The sequence below is a fragment of the Symphalangus syndactylus genome, chromosome 5, assembly GCF_028878055.3.
Source record: "Symphalangus syndactylus isolate Jambi chromosome 5, NHGRI_mSymSyn1-v2.1_pri, whole genome shotgun sequence".
Classification (NCBI taxonomy): Eukaryota; Metazoa; Chordata; class Mammalia; order Primates; family Hylobatidae; genus Symphalangus; species Symphalangus syndactylus.
In genome coordinates this window covers 49,229,599-49,246,348 of record NC_072427.2, presented here as the reverse complement: position 1 = coordinate 49,246,348, position 16,750 = coordinate 49,229,599, and the positions used below count along the sequence as shown (strand labels likewise).

Here is a 16,750-nt window from a genome sequence, read left to right as displayed (position 1 = left end):
TGAGCTCTCCCAGAGCAATGTTGCTCATGGTTAGCTAATTGTGGTTTGTTTATTTTGTGGTGAGCAAAGGCTGTGTCTCCTACTCTGCCATCTTGCTGATGTCACTCCATTGTTGCAGGCACTTAAAAAAACAAATGTATTGATGTATGATTTGTATACCACCAAATCCACACAGTTCAAATGTACATTATTATGAATTTTAGTAAATTGGTACAGTTTTTCAACCATTACCATAAATCAGTTCTAGAACATTTGCATCACCCCAAAACATTTCTCCATGGCTGTTTATAGTCAATCCCCACTCTCATGCTCAGACTCGGGAATATATAGGTTTTTATTCTACAGATTTGCCCTTCTAAAATTTAATATAAGTTGAATCTTACAATGAGATGTCTTTTTGTCTGTTTTTTTTTCAGTTAGCACAATTTTTTTACATCTAAGTAGTATATTATATTGTATAAACGTGCCACAAAGTTTATTAATCAGTGGAAAAACCTTTGAATTGTGTCTGATATCTGGCTACTATGAACAATGCTTATGAATACTCATGCTTGAGTCTTTCTGAGGACACATATATTCACTTTTCTTGGGGCGATATCTTGATATGAAATTGCTGGGTTGTATAACAAGCATGTGCTTAACTTTTTGAGAAACTTCCAAATTACTTTCCATAGCAGGGGTACCATTTTACATCCTTACTAGTAATGTATAAAGATTTCAGTTTTTACACAGCCACACCAAGGCAGTACTGATGGTGCTTTGGACTATATTTACTCTAGAGTGTGTGTACGCTGATTTACAGTTTCCTAATTACTAATAATCTAATAATGATTGGCAACTTTTTCTGTGCTAATAATCAATATATTTGTTATTTTTGATGACATATATTCAGTTTGTCCATTTTTTTCAAAATTTTTTGTTTTTTAAGAGACAGGGTTTTGTTCTGTCACTGAGACTGGAGTGCAGTAGCACCCTCATAGCTCATTGCAGTCTCAAACTCCTGCGCTCAAGGGATCCTCCCATCTCAATCTCCCAGTGGCTAGGGTTATAACTGCCAGCCAATTTCTTACTTTGCTACAATATATTATGTACTTTACATATTCTGGATACAATTACTTTGACAGATATATTATTTACAAGTATTTTCTCATATTCTGTGCATTTTTTTATTTTTAATGGTTTGTTGAAGAATAAAATGCTACATTTTGATGCTCAATTATCTCTCTGTTTTTAAGGATTGTAAATCATAACTAAGAAGTTTTTGCCTAATCCAAGTCACAAAGATTTTCTACTAAGTTTTTATTTAGAAGTTTTATAATTTTAGGTCTTATATTTAAGTTAATGATGCATGCTTTTCCAAACACTCAGTTCTATTGCATTCACTATATGTCTATCTTTATGCCAGGACCACTTTGTCTAGATTGCTATTGCTTTGTAGTAACTTTTAAAATCAGGTAGTAGACCTATTTTTAAAATAGTTTTAGCTATTCTAGGTTCTTTAAATTTCCATATAAACTATAAAATTAAATAATCAGTTTCTAGACAAAAACTACTTAAATTCTGATAGTGATTGCATTACCTCTATGGATCAATTGGGGAATTGCCATTTTAATAATACCGACTCATGCAATTCACATTTATGCATTTATCTGAATTTATTTAGATCTCCTTTAATTTTGCTATGCAAGTTTTGTTGCTTTCAACATGCAAGTCCCACGCTTCTTTTTTTTTTAAAAAAAGTCCTCTTAACTATTTGATTTTTACTTTATTATGAAAAAATTGTTTTTTTATTTTAAATTATTTTCATTTTTACATATTTAGAGAGTACAAATGCAAATTTCTTACATGCATATATTGAGTAGCGGTGAAGTCTGGGCTTTTAGTGCATCCATTATGTGAACAGTGAACATCATACCCAATAAGTTATTTTTCAGCCCTCACCCCTCTTCCATGCTTCCACCTTTTGTAGTCTCCCATGTCTATTATTTCACTCTGTATGTCCATGTGTACTCATGGCTTAGTTCCAGCTTATAAGTGAAAACATGCAGTATTAGGCTTTCTGCTTCTGAGTCATTTCACTTAGGATCATGGCCTCCAGTTCCATTCATGTTGCTGCAAATGAATGATTTTATTTTGTATGACTGAATATTATTCCATGCTCTGTGTGTGTGTGTTTGTATTTAAAATATATATATATATATATATATCTCCAACCCTTCATTGATGAACACTTAGGTTGGTTCCGTGACTTTGCTATTGTGAATAGTGCTGTGATAAACATACAAATGCAGGTATCTTGGTATCTTTTTGATAGAATGATATATTTCCCTTTGGGTAGACACCCAGTAGTGGGATTGTTGGACTAAATGGCAGTCTTGTTTTTAGTTCTTTAAGATGTCTCTATACTGTTGTGAAGGTTGCATTCATTTACATTTCCATCAACAGTGAATAAACATTCTCTTTTCTCTGCATCCTCACCATCTGTTGTTGTTTTTTTATGTTTTAGTAATAGCCATTCTGACTGGTGTAAGATGGTATCCCATTGTGGTTTTAATTGCATTTCTGTTATGATTAATGATGTTGAACATTTTTTCATTTTTTGGCTACATGTATATTGACATATACATTACAGCTATATATATTTTAATCCTGCCTCCCCCCCACAAAAAAAAAATCATTGATAAGAACAAATTTTTGGTTTCACTGATTTTTTTTGATATTTAATTGTTTTTCTGTTTTCTATTTTGACGATTTCTGTTCTGATATTTATTTTTTCCTTCATTTTACTTACTTGAAGTTAATTTTCTACTCATTCTGGGGCTTCATAATGTGGCATCTTATATTATTGATTTTTAGATGTTTTACTTGTTCTCATATAAGCATTTAAAGCTACAAATTTCCCTCTGAGAACTACTTAGGTGTGTCTCATACAGGTTGTAATATTTTGTTTTTATCCTTATTACAGTGAAAATATTTTCTAATTTACTTGCGATTTTTGATTAATTAAAATCTGTGTAATTAAATTATTAAATGATTTCCAAAATAAATTTAAAGTTATTTTTAATCTAATTATGTTGTGATCAGAGAACATACTTTGTACAATTACTCCTTTTAAATATAGTGAGACTTGTTTTATGACCTAGGATGTGATTTATCCAGAGAATGTGTCATGTTATCTTAGAAAGAATGGGTATTTCTGCTGTTTTGGGATGTCATGTGCTACAAATGTCAAATTGAGTTGGGCTACTGTGTTGTTCACATATTCTATATCCTTACTAATTTTATTTCTATTCTCCAATCAACTCCTAGAGGATATATATTAAGATATCTAACTGCGATTGTTAAACTCTTTATTGCTTCTTTTAATTGTCAGTTGTGCTTCATGTATTTTGGGACTCTCTTGTTCAAGCATGTATGATGTTGTCATTGTTATATCTTTCTATGTGTGATCATTTATCATTAAGAAATGTCTTTGTCTGTAGTAGTATTTACTGTCTTAAACTGTATTTTGTCTGATATTCATATAGTTGCTTCACCTCTCCCATCATTACTGTTTGCATGGTCCACATTGTCTATCGTTTTACTTTCTATCTATTTGTGCCATTTAATCTGAAGGATGTCTTGTGCAGACAGCATATTCTTCAGCTTTGCTTTTTAAAAAATCTAGTCTGAACATTTATGACTTTTGATATAATACAATTATTGATATTGGATTTATATCTACCATATTGCTGTTTTCTGTAATTTTCATGTATTTTTGTTCTTTTCTCCCTCTTTACTAACAGATATTTGTAGTGTATTATTTTAGTTCAATTGTTGATTCCTAATTCTATTTTTTCAACATATTTTCCTAGAATTTGTTCTAGGAATATACCTACATCTATACTTATCCCAAACTTCTTTAGGCTTATAATGATGTCTGCCTGATGAAACACAGCAACTTTGCCACAGTGTAACTCCATTTTCTCTCTTCTTTGTGCAGTTATTGTAACACACATTACAGCGATCTATGTTTTAACTTCTGTCTCCGCAGAAAACATTGAGGAGTATCTTCATGACATTGGGATTTGTCAAACATTTACTTAAAAGTAGCAAAAACATTATCAAGACAAAATATTGCTAAATTAGATTTTATTAAAATTAATAACTACGGCTCATCAAAAGAAAGTAAAAAATCAAGACACATTGTGACAGAGAATAATTATAATACATATATCCACAAATGTGCATAATATTTGTAAAACTCCTAAAATCAATAAGAAAAATGTAGACTTTCCAGTAGACACATTACAAAAGTGCATATTGAAATGTCAATAAACATATGAAAATGCACTCAATGTCAGTGATGATCAGGTTAATGCAAAATTACTCCAGCATGGGACCAAATACTCAATAAAATGGTTTAAATGCATGTGAGAATTAATTTCATGTGTCAGCTAGACTGAATCATGGGTTGTGATTTTTGTTTAAACATTATTCTGGGTGTGCCTGTGAGCATGTTTGTGGATGAGCTAAACATTTGAATTGGTGACTAAGAAGATTGTGCTTTCCAGTGTGGGTGGGCCTGATACAATCCAAGAAGTCCTGAACAGAAACAAGAAGATGATTAAGAGCAAATTCACTCTCTCCCAGCAGGTCTTTAAGCTGGGACATGAGTCTCGTTCTGCCTTCAGGCTCAGGTTGGAATTTATACCATCAGGTCTCCCAGTACACAGGATTGCAATCTTGTCTGTCTGTCTGTCTATCTATCTATCTATCTATCTATCTATCTATCTATCTATCTATCATCTATCTCTCTATCTATCTGTCTATCTATCTATCCAGTCTATCTCCTATTGGCTCTGTTTCTGTGGAGAACACTGATTTTTGTAACAAGAGTGGTTCTGGAGGAACAGAATTTTAAGAATGAGTTTTCTGAATTGATTTTGGGGTTTCTGGAATTGACCCTCTAATCTGATTAGATTTAAAGGCACCAATCACTGTATTTATAGTAGTAAAGAAAACACAGATAGTCTATGACATGATCTGGCAATAGAGATATACAAATATCTTCATCGGATACTACTAATCAAACACTTAGAAGAAGCAAGAAGCTGTATCAATGTGCATATAATTCTGAACACTTTTGGAGAAATGACAAATATACAGCAATGTGCCACATAATGAGGTTTTGATCAACAGCAGACCACATATATAAGAGTAGTCCCATAAGATTACAATGGAGCTAAAAAACTTCTGTTGCCTAGTGATACACTGTCATAAGGTCATAGTTCAATGCATTCCTTTTTCTATATTTAGACATTTTTAGATACACAAATACTTAACATTGTGTTAAAATTGCCTACAGCATTCAATATGGTAACATGCTTTACAGGTTGTAGCCTAGGAGCAATAAGCTATACTATGCAGCCTAGGTTTGTAGTAGGCTATGCCATCTAGGTTTGTGTGAGTACACTCTGTGATGTCACACAATAACGAAATCATCTAAGAACACATTTGAAAGAATGTATCTCCATTGTTAAGTGACACATGATTAATGAGGTTGGCTGGTTGTTTCTAAAGTTACTGGACAAAGTGCTGAAAGAGTGATATCAGGGATTAGAATTCCTAGCTCAAGTGCAGCGTAAGTGACCAGAAAAATTTATCTGTGCTCTTAAAAAGACTCTCATCTGCAGTAGCTACAAGGCTGAACTTGCTAAAAATCACATACACAAATCCTGTGACTGTTTGCCTTACAGAAAGCCAATCACTGAGGTTAAGACTGTGATTGTTTTTCCTGTAGGGATCCCAGAGGGACAGGTTTTAACCAAGTGTTATGAATCCATGGTTTAATGCTGGCTAACTTGACAGATGAGGGGGTGATCAGCAGCATCTCAAAAGGACTGGACCATTGTGGTTGCAGCTGGCCTTCACCCAGGTGGGATTTTCAGGTCTTCAGCAGGACTTGGTTCCTGGAGTTAAAGAGTGAAGAGGCGCATCTTTAGGAAACTGGAGACTTTCAGAAGCAAATTCAGGAAGACTAGTCAGTATATTTTTAATTGTTTTATATATGATAAAAATCCACAAGTCTCGGGGAGTTCAGAGAAGTAGTCTCTCATAAAATGTTTTGAAGGGGAAGAGGCAACTCACTTTAGGGGGGCTATTGTGTCTTCAGCAAAGCAAGAGAAAAGACCTATTCCTAGGTAAGGTTGTGTCTTGACAACTGTGGTCCCTTTGGCACAAGTAGGTCCATTCAGTCAGTAGGGCACTTAGGACTTTATTTTAGTTTGACCCCTCATGGTCAAGACACGCAAGACAGAGCATCAGTGGCAAAGCTTTTATTTTGTACCATATTATTGCCAGGTTACTGTGGCTACTTGGCCTGAGTCCAACCTGTCTCTCAGTGAGGCTACCTATGGCCAAGAGACTTAGAGTGAAAAGACTTATATCCAAGTAAACATGTTAGGCCAGACAGGAATGAAGGTGGGTAGGCACCCATTAATTCTAAAAACCCTTTTAAACAACTTAATAGCCAAAACCCAAAGTCAAAAAGTAAGGTTAATATTCCCGTCATCAGGCTAATCCCCCATGGCTTGCATAGGAAGTCTATCAGCTGCATCATCTGGGTGCTCCACTTGCCATTGACAGGTGGAGTTGTGCAATCCCTCTTCTCAGGATCAACAGATCTTACAGTGACTTTCATCCAGTCCACCAGGCTGGCTTTCTCTCAGAAATAACCTCCTGTGTGTCTGGAATGAATATATATGTGAATGTATATATACACACATCTCCATCTGCAACATATATATACACATTATATATATATACACACACACACATACACACACATATATAGACACATGCACACACACACACACACATACGTATACATATATCTCCATCTGCAACAATTCAATAGTCAGGTGCAGGTCATGCATCAACCAAAACATGCTCTTCCATTCTGCAATGTTTAAAACCAAAGACATTGCTCCAACATTACAATCAATTTTAGTAAAGGTTCCTCAGGAAGCTGACGACACCAATGTATAAAATGGAACATTTTTGAAAAAACATCATACCCTCCAGTTTCAGTAGTTACTTGTTTTTGCCCTTCCCTGACATTGACTAACTTCTTAGAAACCACAGGTCTCAGAGGTACATTCTGGTTTCCTGGCATGATTTCCCCCTTTTGTGGGTAGCCTTGAAACTAGTGATCTCAGCTCAGACAGACCCATGTCTGAATTTGGTCTGGCTTCAGGGTCCAACTCAGCACTCTTACTTTTACTTTAGCTGTTATGGATAACAATAACCAAGAGATTGAATATTTCACTTTTTCCTTATTTGTTTACATTTTTATGCATCCAGTGAACCAACTCCCTAGGAGTTGAATTTATTTCTAAATTGTATTGGTAACTTTTATTGTTAATAATTGCATGCAGCACAGCTGCAACTCTATATCATGGGTGACCAGGTTGCCAATCAGGAGTCAAAGATTAATCTAGGTGGTGCACGGTGGCTCATGCCTGTAATACCAGCACTTTGGGAGGCCGAGGCAGGCAGATCACAAGGTCAGGAGATCGAGACCATCCTGGCTAGCATGGAGAAACCCTGTCTCTACTAAAAGTACAAAAAATTAGCCGGGCGTGGTGGTGGGCACCCGTAGTCCCAGCTACTCAGGAAGCTGAGGCAGGAGAATGGCGTGAACCCGGGAGGTGGAGCTTGCAGTGAGCCGAGATTGTGCCACTGCACTGCAGCCTGGGCAACAGAGCGAGACTCCATATCAAAAAAAAAAAAAAAAAAAGAAAACCATTTCAACAAAGTATCAGGCCAATCTTTCCACGCAGATTTATCAGATCTACAAGGTCAATTTCCACTTCTCAAATTGGTCTTCTCATACCAAAATATATGTCATTTCAGTCAAAGCCTTGGTAGAATAACCAATGTCTTCAATTGTGTCCTGTTATAAAAGAAAACAGATTTTAATTAATTTATAAAATAACTACATTTCTATGAATTAAAAATATTCACAAATGGTTTTCAAAATCTGGAGAAATCAGGTAGAGAGAAATATGCTTCAAATTTTATTTACAAAAGTATATTCTACTCAATTGTTGCAGGTGATAAGTAGTTCAAAAAAACATTTTTAACTCTGAAAAACAAAACAAAATCAGCAAATTTAAAAAAAAAAAATTATTTTCATCCTGTATTAGTTGAGAGCATGCAATTAACTTGGGTTTTTGTCAGACTGGATTAGCTCCTTTTGAAAATATCCACGTTTTAATTAGAGTCCTGGAAGTTTTCTTCTTTCTACTCCAAAGTCTTCAAAGTAATCACAAACCTGCATTCAAGAGTCTTTTTCAGCCGGGCGCGGTGGCTCAAGCCTGTAATCCCAGCACTTTGGGAGGCTGAGGCGGGCAGATCACAAGGTCAGGAGTTTGAGACCAGCCTGGCTAATATGGTGAAAGCCCATCTCTACTAAAAATATACAAAAATTAGCCTGGCGTGGTAGCACATGGCTGTAACCCCAGCTACTCGGGAGGCTGAGACAGGAGAAATCGCTTGAACCTGGGAGGAGGAGGTTGCAGTGAGCCAAGATCATGCCACTGCACTCCAGCCTGGGTGACAGAGCAAGACTCTATCTCAAAAAAAAAAAAAAAAAAAGAATATTTTTTTCATGAACTTCCCTGAAATACTTAGTTTTGGACTGTAGCTGATTGTGAACTTCTTCTCAGATCAGAGCAGAACTAAATGAAATTGAAATAACAACAACAAAAATATACAAAAGATAAATGAAACAAAAAGCTGATTCTTTAAAAAAAAAAAAAAAGAAAATTGATAGACCATTAGCAAGATTGCCCAAGAAAAAAAGTGAGAAAATCCAAATAATCTCAATAAGAAACAAAACGGGAGATATTACAAGTGACACCACTGAAATACAAATGATCATTCAAGGCTACTATGAACACCTTTATGCACATAAACTATAAAACCTAGAAGAGATGGATAAATTCCTGGAAAAATACAACCACAACCCTCCTAGCTTAAATCAGGAAGAATTAGATACCCTGAACAGACCACTAACAAGCAGTGAGATTGAAACGGTAATTTAAAAATTACCAACAAAAAATTGTCCAGGACCAAGCAGATTCACAGCAGGATTCCACCAGACATTCAAAGAATAATTGGTATCAATCCTTTTGACACTATTCCACAAGACAGAAAAAGGGAACCCTCTCTAATTCATTCTATGAAGCCAGCATCACCCTAATACCAAAACCAGGACAGGATATAACCAAAAAAGAAAACTACAAACCACACCCAGATAACTGATAGCTATAGTTATGCTTGCTAGGATTGGGATGCATGGTGCTTGACTTTCGTTAGCTCCCTTGGTTTTACTTTCCCAAAGAAGAAACCTCTGGGTGATGGGCACCCTATTTATTCCCAGGATTTGCAGGATAATTGCTCAGAACTCTATTATTGATCCAGATTTTTACATTACCCATCTCTCTTGTTCTTTCTGAGCTGCAGCTGGAGACTGCTGGTTGGTTAACAGGAACAAGTAGAGTTAGTCTAAAACGTAGGCAAAACTTAATTAACAACTAATGATTTTAGAATTTAACGACAAATGTATAAGTTTTGAATCATAATTTCTCTCTCCAGTCCTCATTTTTGTTAAAAAACAAATGATCACAGGACTGAGTGGTTTGGAAAACAGACTTGGTCTTATACTTGGCCTGATTATTTGCATAAAGTGCAGCAAGAATAACTATTTCTACATAGGCCTTTTAGATCGGCTTTGAAGGAACTCTGTTGCACAAGGAGCCTCAGATAAAAGGTCTTTTAAAGCCAAGCCCAGCCATGGGTTTGTATCCTCAAATACCTGTTAGTTGGGTGATCCTCTCCTCTTAAGGTCCCAAGATAAACTTGGTGCTCCTGGACCTGTTAGAAAGTGACATTCTTTACTGACCACAGGTCAGGAACTCTGTACGGGGACTGTGTAGGCAAGGGTGTCAGGCCAGTGTCCCCAAGAGGTTTTATTGGCTCTGCAAGTTGAGATTGACTCCTTAAAGGAAGCATACCTTTCCAGTCAAAGCCTTGGCAAAATAACCAGTTTCTCCAATTGTGTCCTGTTGCAAAAGAAAAATGGATTCTTATTGCACTGAGGCCAACAACAATATTGCCATAAGTTAAGAATACTCCCAGATAGTTTCTAATCTCCAGAGGAACCAGGCAGAGAGAAACAAACATGCTCCAAATTTTGTTCAGAGGAGTCTACTTTACACAATTATTAAAGGCTGCAAGTAGTTCAAAATAAGTTTCCTTGACCATTAAAAACAATCCTTTAACCCTAGGCAAAAATTTACATTTTCATGCCTTTTTATAACCTTTTACTAAAAACACATTTTACTGTTCTCACACACCTCACATGTAAATCTATTTCCAGTAGTTTCGATTACATGTTATAATGGTAACTCCTAGCAATTTTAACTTAAACATAAAACCTGGCAAGTTGTTTTAATTTTGTGCTTGGTGCAGCCAAGGTTTTACTCCTTCCAGCATAATTGAAAGTGCAGTTAGTTCTATAAGTCCCCAGGACTTACCTGTTGTACAGCAGGGAAGTCAAATAGTTCTCAAAACCCAAAAAGCAGTTTATAACCTTAAAACACTTAGCAAACCTTGCATCTAACCTGCATAATTTAGTCCACCTATTTATATTTTAAAGACACCTGCATTTTACCAATAATCTTTAAGGCTGTTTTTATTACACAAAGATTAAAGTCACGTGGATGGAAAGCTACCATGGCTTTTATCTTCCCTTTAAAAAAAAAAATTTGACCCAACACTTGTCTTCCTTTTGGCCAAATTAGCGATTTTTTATAGACATTACATACAACACACATATACAATTACACAGACAGGCAGGAGAAAACCCAGTCCCCACAAGTTCCTTTCACACAACCAAAACTTTACAGAGAAAATAAACAGGGATCCTTATCATTCCTACCCTAGTAAAATATCTTCCAAAAGAGAGAGAGAGAGAGAGAGAGAAAAAAAAAAAGAAAACTCCTTTAAAAGTTAACTGCTGACAGGATGGAGAAGAAAGGATTCCCGGCCGGGTGCGGTGGCTCACGCTTGTAATCCCAGCACTTTGGGAGGCGGAGGCAGGCAGATCACGAGGTCAGGAGAATGAGACCATCCTTGCTAATATGGTGAAACTCCATCTCTACTAAAAATACAAAAAAATTAGCCAGGTGTGGTGGCAGGCACCTGTAGTCCCAGCTACTCCAGAGGCTGAGGCATGAGAATGGTGTGAACCCGGGAGGCAGAGCTTGCAGTGAGCCCAGATGGCACCACTGCACTCCAGCCTGGGCGACAGAGCAAGACTGGGTCTCAAAAAAAATACATAAATAAGTAAAAATGAAAGAAAGAAAGAAAGAAAGAAAGAAAGAAAGAAAGAAAGAAAGAAAGAGAAAGAGACAGAAAGAAAGAAAGAAAGAAAGAAAGAAAGAAAGAAAGAAAGAAAGAAAGAAAAGAAAGAAAGAAAGAAAGAAAGAAAGAAAGAAAGAAAGAAAGAAAGAAAGAAAGAAAGAAAGAAAAAAGGATTCCTGGCGGAAGAACCTCTTATTCTCATGTAACTGGTTCCTCCATCAGGGAGAAAAGCTTAATTGCTGTGAAAAAAGAGCTGGCCTCCCTGGCCAGGGGATGTGGTAGGGAATGCCAGCCAGCCGCGTGGGGCACCTTGGGGCCCAGACAGCCACTGTGGCTGATTCCCGCCTTGCATGGCCATGTTTGGACACCATGCAGACAGGTGGCAGGTAAGGCCATGCACCCCAGCTGATAGGAAAGCAGGAGCATAGAGCTGCCCCGCCTATCTCACGAGCACACCTGTGGATGTTGGGGTGGATGCGAACCCCTTCCAGTATTGTAAAAGAAAAAAGAAGTGCCATTACTGAAAAAGGGAAGAGGAATGCCACAGGACCAAAAGGCTCAGAAGCAATAGTTAGAAGTTTTGAATACCCACTTCCCTCACCCCTTCTCAAGCCCCATGTTCTGGGCAACAAAGCTGTTGCAGGACTTTTTCCTTTATTCAGCTAAGAGCCGGGTTTTTGTCACACAGCCATCAGAGATTAGGCTTGCAGACACTTTGAGGGGTGAGAAAAAAATGGAATTTATTGGGAAAAAAGCGGAAACAGGGACCCTCCACAAAGCCAGAGTCCTGCTAGTTTGCTTCCTGCCTTGCAGATGAATCTCAGGTTCCACCCAGTGGAGGAGGGGCCAGGCTCCTCCCCACTGTGAAGGGCACAAACTTCTGTGGCTCCACCCCAGTGTGGAGTCCTCCCAGTGCACCATCTGGCTGGAATTTCTCCGGGGACCCCTTTACACTTGACTGTCTCAAAACCTGATAAAAAACTTAGACATATCAAGAAAAGCCAAGAGTATAGAATCAAGTTATCCTAGAGGAAAACATTGCTTTTCTAGATAAACATTCAAGGTAAACATTTCAGCATCAGGCCACGACAGCAGCTAGAACCAGAGGAAAAACATTACAGAAGCCTATGAAACCTTTGTAAGAGAGAATTATTGGCCAGGCGCAGTGGCTCACACCAGTGATCCCAACACTTTGGGAGGCTGAGGTGGGTGGATCACGAGGTCAGGAGATCGAGACCATCCTGGCTAACACAGAGAAACCCCATCTCTACTAAAAATACAAAAAATTAGCCAGGCGTGGTGGCGGGCACCTGTAGTCCCAGCTACTCGGGAGGCTGAGGCAGAAGAATGGCATGAACCCGGGAGGTGGAGCTGGCAGTGAGCCAAGATCGTGCCACTGCACTCCAGCCTGGGTGACGGAGCGAGACTCCGTCTCAAAAAAAAAAAAGAGAATTATTATCATCTGAGGCCTCTTTAAGTGGAGAATAAAAGCTGAAAGCAGCAAGACACAGCAAAGTTGCACTTCTGAGATAGGAATCTGAGAAGTTTTCAAAAAGTAGCAGAGTATAGAATCAAAATAAAAACTTCTTGTAATTTTATTAAGAACAAATCAATATTTTAAGGAAGCCTTGTTCTAACAAAAAGGGCCAATGTTAACCTTTTTACATCTCTCTCCCCTGTTTACAACTTCCTTTTTACCTGGGTTCATAAATAATCCTTCCAAGTCTATAATTTAAATGATAACTTTTGAATTAGACAAAATTATTTTTTTCAATGCAAACATATCTTTTTAGCATATTTTATATACAGGATTGTATAATAACTAGAATTCTTATTCTTAGTAACCTTAAATTTTACTGCAATATTTAGGAAGCAAGAAATCCTGAACTGTCTATCAGATATTAGCATTTTGTAGGTTAGATGATTTTACAATTTTTTTAAAAAAAATGTTTCCCCATATCATAATTTTCTTAATTTGAAATGACCCAGATATGTTTGGATTCGCACCCAAAACAATTTCAATACTTTAAATTACACAAAAAGGTCACCTACAGTAATTATCTCATCTATTTTATTTATTTTTAGCAGTTTATCTAGATTATTTATGAGAACTGAGATATCAGAAAAATGTAGTTATTTTCTTCTTCACCATCCTTATGACCTGCACATATTAAATGTTTACCTAAGTAAGAGGCTTAAAATTAACTACATGGACATCATTGCTAATAACTCAGAAGATTCAGCAGCTTTTATTAAACCAGCCTCATTAAATTAGACTTATTTCTCAAAAAAATCTCGCAAACACAGATCATTTTCCTCTTGGCTGGGTTTACAATCTTATAAACTTTTGTGCCAAACTCTGACACCTTAAAATACCTACCAGAGAAATATAAAATCCAGGCAAAAATGTATGCCAACAATTTCAAAAGCATCTTTATTTTACCAAAAATCTTAAAGCCATCTTGTTTAGTAAAGATTTACCAATGTCAAATGAACTTTTTAAATGCTTGGACTTATTTACTTAATTTATGAGTGATCTTTTACTTATAAGTCAGTTTGGTACCCTATAAAAACAACACATAACATCCAGAAACATATACACACATACAAAGATTCAATACCTTTGACCTCAGAATTCTAGCTGTAAGATAGCATTACAAACTCACCAGTTTATGAATACGTTCACATAACTAAACTCTCCCCAGTAGGCAATCTTGTGAAGGCTGGGAAACAAAATTTTGGGTAAAACAGCTTCCACGGTAGTTTGATTTTTTAAGGCCAAACCTCTTCAGACTCCAAACAACACTGGGGTCAAACACACCAAAGAAGGACATCACATACTCACCAGGCCTGACCCTGTTGAGAACAGCAGCATCAAAGCCTGCATATGCAGAGCTCCATCTCACTTTCCTGTTCAGCAGCAAAATGAACCCAATCGTAATACAGCACGACGTTTCAAAGACCCATGGAGAGTCCAAACCTTTCCAGACTGCAAAGAACACTGCAGCCAAACAGCATTACAAAAGAGTATCACGTTCCTTTGTTCCATTGGCTCCTAATTATATTCAGACTACTTTTGAAGAGTGTACCCAAGCAGGCTGCATTCTGGAATTGAATTCTGATTTCCCATGACTATATTCTCACACACACACACACACAACACACACACAAACACACACACATACACATACATGCATGCAAACAACCATCAAAATAGAATATCTAACTGTAGTACGGACTAACAATCTCCAAGAATGTGGTTTTCTAATTTATGCAAGCAGAAATCCAGCAAGTGTGTAGGGGAATAGATATTAAGGGTGTGGTCCAATGAGGGAAGAAATAAAAAGTTGAATCTGTATTAATTTATTAATACAGGCTCATTAAGCAGAAATTCTGCACTTAACATTGCAGCTCAGGGAATTAAAAAGAGCTCTAACTGGTGGGTTGGTTGGCTAAAACATGGATCAAAGATGGACCTCTGTGAGCAAACTGGAAATGCTGGATCCCCCTTGGTTTAACATAGAGATTGTAATGTTAGAATAAATTGGTCCTGTAAGACCTGCTCATCCACAGGGGGAGGGTCCAAAAAACATACCTGTCACCAATTACGTGAGATATAAATTTGTGAGAGGAGCCCAGCATCCTTCAAAAGCTCTGTGATCAGTCCTCTGCAAGCCAGACCTTACAGTGGAAACTACAGCCACTAAATCATGAAAACTAATGCAATGAGAATATTAGGTCCAAGGATACTAGGGGCCAACTGGCAAGAATCAATCACAAACCATAAGGTAAGCATGGTTACAGTGATAGACAGCAGATTCAAAGCAGCAGTTATAAAAGTCTGACTCATGCATACCTATGGCATTGGCTAGTTGATCATAGTGTTCTTAGAGATGAGATAGATAGAAAGCCTATTAAATTCTTATTTGATATATATAAGCAGAAAAAGTTAAAGGTTAAGTGAACAAAAGTCTAATTTTAATAATGAAAACAGTAATGGCATCTCTGTCAATTCCAAGATTTGAGTCATGTTACAGACCCAGAACCCCTTGAATTAAAGAGCGCTATTTCCCCTTGAGGAAGGGCTCTGATATACTACCAACAATTTATACTGTTCATATTTATCCCAGCCTTCCTCAAAGAAAGCTGTAGCTTTTTACTAAGATTCTTGTGCATTAGAAAAGTAAAATAATTAGACCTTTTGGTGACTACTGGACACTATCTCTTAACTGACACTAATTCAGGAGACTCAAACCATCACTGTATATAGTTTCACATACTCTAGAGTAAGGATGTATATATGAAAGTCAGGTGATCAATGGAGTTTTAGCTCAGGTCTATCTCACAGCAGGTCTCTGAACCAGTCCTGTGTGTTTTCTTTGTTTAGTTTTAGAATGCATGATGGAAACAGACATACTGAGCAGTTGGCATAATCCCCACATTGGTTTCCTAATGTGTAGAGGGTTGGTCGTTATTATGATAAGAAAGGCAAGTAGGCAAGTGGAAGCGTCTAGAACCGGTGCTATGTATGAAAATAGTAAACCAAAAGCAACTGCACATTTCTGTAATGATTGCAGAAATTATTTTCACCATCAGGGACTTGAAGCATGCACAGGTGGTGATTCTCACCATATCCCTATTTAGCTCTCTCATTTGGCCTGTGCTGAGGACACATGGATCTTGGAATGTGGCCACAGATTATTGAAAGCTTAATCAGGTGTTGACTCCAGATGTAGCTGCTGTACCAGATGTAATTCCATTGACTGAGCAAATTATTACATGACCTGGCAAGTTGTGAGTTGTATGCAGCTACTAATCTAGCAAATGCCTTTTTCTCCTTCCCTGTCATTAAGATTCATTAGAAGTTTGCTTTCAGCTGGCAAGGCAAGGAATACATCTTCATTGCCCCACTTCCGGGATACAGTAAGTCTTCACTTAATGCCATTGATAGGTTATTGGAAAGTGAAACTTTAAGCAAAATGATGTATAAAAAAACCATTTTTTCTCATCAATGTTATAACAAAAGCCATTGAACAAAACAATGTTATTTGGGGACCTGCTGTGTGTTGTTTTGCTTAAAGTCACATTTTTCCAAGAACTTATCAGAATGACTTTAAGTGATAACTCACTGAATATAAACTCTCCAGCTCTATGTCAAAATGTACTTCACAGGAATCTTGACGGTCTTTCCTTTCCATATGATATCACACAGGCCTATCACATTGATGACATTAGGCTGACTGGACCTAGTGAGCAAGAAGTAGTAAATACTCTAGACTTATTGGCAAAATATTTTCTTGTCAGAAGATGGGAAATAAATGCACCTAAAATTCAGGGA

General features: G+C 37.0%; 1 long non-coding RNA gene across 2 annotated transcripts in view; it reads right to left on the bottom strand.

Moving 5' to 3' along the window:
- Positions 1 to 2,721: 2,721 nt before the first annotated feature.
- LOC134736786 (uncharacterized) overlaps positions 2,722 to 16,750 on the bottom strand; it is a 38,081-nt gene continuing 24,052 nt past the window's right edge. Inside the window, exons 5-10 of one of the 2 annotated variants that reach the window (XR_010121042.1) lie at positions 10,062 to 10,109; positions 9,863 to 9,921; positions 9,482 to 9,552; positions 7,877 to 7,936; positions 6,130 to 6,728; positions 2,722 to 5,951 (exon numbers count right to left, since the gene is read on the bottom strand). This is a non-coding gene — a long non-coding RNA (uncharacterized lncRNA). Of the gene's footprint in view, positions 6,729 to 7,876; positions 7,937 to 9,481; positions 9,553 to 9,862; positions 9,922 to 10,061; positions 10,110 to 16,750 lie in introns of both variants that reach the window. The other variant, XR_010121041.1, reaches the window with a different exon arrangement.